At 47.6% G+C, this 1,907-nt stretch overlaps 1 long non-coding RNA gene across 1 annotated transcript in view; it reads left to right on the top strand.

Annotated features, from left to right (window-relative positions):
* The first annotated feature begins 1,317 nt into the window (after positions 1–1,317).
* The window catches only part of LOC113457162, a 102,172-nt gene continuing 101,582 nt past the window's right edge, over positions 1,318–1,907 (top strand). The window contains exon 1 of the long non-coding RNA XR_003377784.1: positions 1,318–1,756. This is a non-coding gene — a long non-coding RNA (uncharacterized LOC113457162). The remainder of the gene's footprint in view (positions 1,757–1,907) is intronic.

Raw genomic sequence — 1,907 nt, 5'->3', positions numbered from 1 at the left:
AGAGGAGAGGAGAGGAGAGGAGAGGAGGAGAGGAGGAGAGGAACCAAAAAATTGAAGGCGTTTAAACGGGAGGACACTCAGAGCAATGTTTCCGAAAGGGGGATCTGCGCGAATGTCTGTATATAGTGAACTTTGACACTACTATTGAAACTGACACGTTTCTATGGAGATCGCTGCCTTATATGGAGCTCGTGTCAAGGAGCCAAGAGAAGGGCTGCTGGCAACTGATAATCAAAGGCGACTGACTGGTCAGAGCCCTGAATGGGGGGGGGGGAGAGAAAATGGGAGGCTAAGGTTAGCCAAGCCTCCTGCACGCCATTGGTTGGAAATCCCTTACCCCTCCCCCCTTAGCTACCTACAGTAAGGGGTATCGAGGGGAGGAGGAGAGAAAGTGAGGGTGGGGGGGTGTGCTTCTTCTGACAAGCACAATTTACATTGAGATCGCCCTGCGCTGCTATTTACTCTGAGACCTGATTAGTATGGGTCGTGTATGGTCACACACACACACACACACACACACACACACACACACACACACCAGAGGGGGAAGATGAGAGAGAGAATGCGTTGCGATGGGAAAAAAGAGAATGAGAAAGAAATTATTTTATATCTTCTGAAAACTTTTCTTTTTAAAATAAGATTTTATGAGCGTCACTGAAAACGCTAGAAAAATTAATGAGAATGAAACCACCATTTTAATGATTTGTGAAATATAATGGGTCTAGAGTCTTCGTTCACATTCAACATAATCCTAGTCTGGATCCTGCTAATTTGATATTATTAAAAAGTCTCCTCATTTAAAAAATTTGAAGTATATCATAGTTTTGGAGGCGTAATTACTACAAAGCTCTCTCAAAACTGCAGTTACTGCCACAAATTCGATCCGAATCGATGGTTCCTATTCATCCCAAATATGATCTTAAAATAAACTTTCCAATCAATCCTGTTTTTTCTTCTTCATCATTTTTATCCCCAGGAAGCTCCAACTCTAAATAGTGTTTCAATAATTATTAATAAAGCATTAGTTAGTCCTCATATTGTCGTGGGGCGGCTGTTAGTGCTGACAACTCAGACTCACAGGAAAAGAGCAAAGGAACAGAAGAAGGGGAAGAGAGAGAGGGTTCGAGGGGGAGGACAAGAAAGGGTAAGAAGAGAAGGAGGAGGGGGAGGAGGAGGAGGAGGAGGAGGAATCAGAGTTGTGTGTGTGTGTGTGTGTGTGTGTGGTGTATGTTGGGAGGGGGCTGTTGAGACCCCATTTCCAAAGGTGATTGGTTGCAGAAGGAGGGGCAGGCGGGAGGAGCGGGTCCCGCCATGGGACTTGCAGGAATCGCTAGGTCCGGCTGCCACCTAGCGGACGGGAGCTGGCTCCCAGGCGGCAAGCAACCGAGTCCCTCCTCCCCTCCCTACAGGCAGCCAGTGTCTTTTCTCCAAAGGAAGACAGCACTTTGAAAATTCTTTCAATGGATTTTTTTTCCTTGAAAGATCGTACTGGGGGAAAACGAAAACGATACTTCTATTAGTTACATAGTCTCCAATCCCTCACTAGCACCCCCCAGGTTTTAAGATCGCTCTCCTAGGCAGGCTCTGGCGGGCGCAGAACAGCGGTGACAAAGCCGCGGCTGCCACCGCCCGGAGTGGGAGTCCCTCTTGCCAGCCCACCCCATTGACTCGTGAGAGCGTAAAAGTTTGTCTCTGCTCAAGCGTTCCAAGCGCCCCCAGGTAAAGGTGGAAGTAATGGCCAAGCTGTATTGAAGAGGTAGGGTTTCGTTTTTAATATTGGATCCCATTTTAAATCTCACTATGTGTGTGTGTGGGGGGGGCGGGAGGTGGAAGGCGCTGCGTGTTTGCGGTACGCTTTACGGGGATCGTGGTCTCTGGAATCTACCGTTTAGTGGCCATTTTTTTCA

This window comes from Microtus ochrogaster, chromosome 19 (assembly GCF_000317375.1).
Source record: "Microtus ochrogaster isolate Prairie Vole_2 chromosome 19, MicOch1.0, whole genome shotgun sequence".
NCBI classification, from domain to species: Eukaryota; Metazoa; Chordata; class Mammalia; order Rodentia; family Cricetidae; genus Microtus; species Microtus ochrogaster.
The sequence above is the reverse complement of the archived record's forward strand: the minus strand, read 5'-3'. Positions and strand labels throughout refer to the sequence as shown.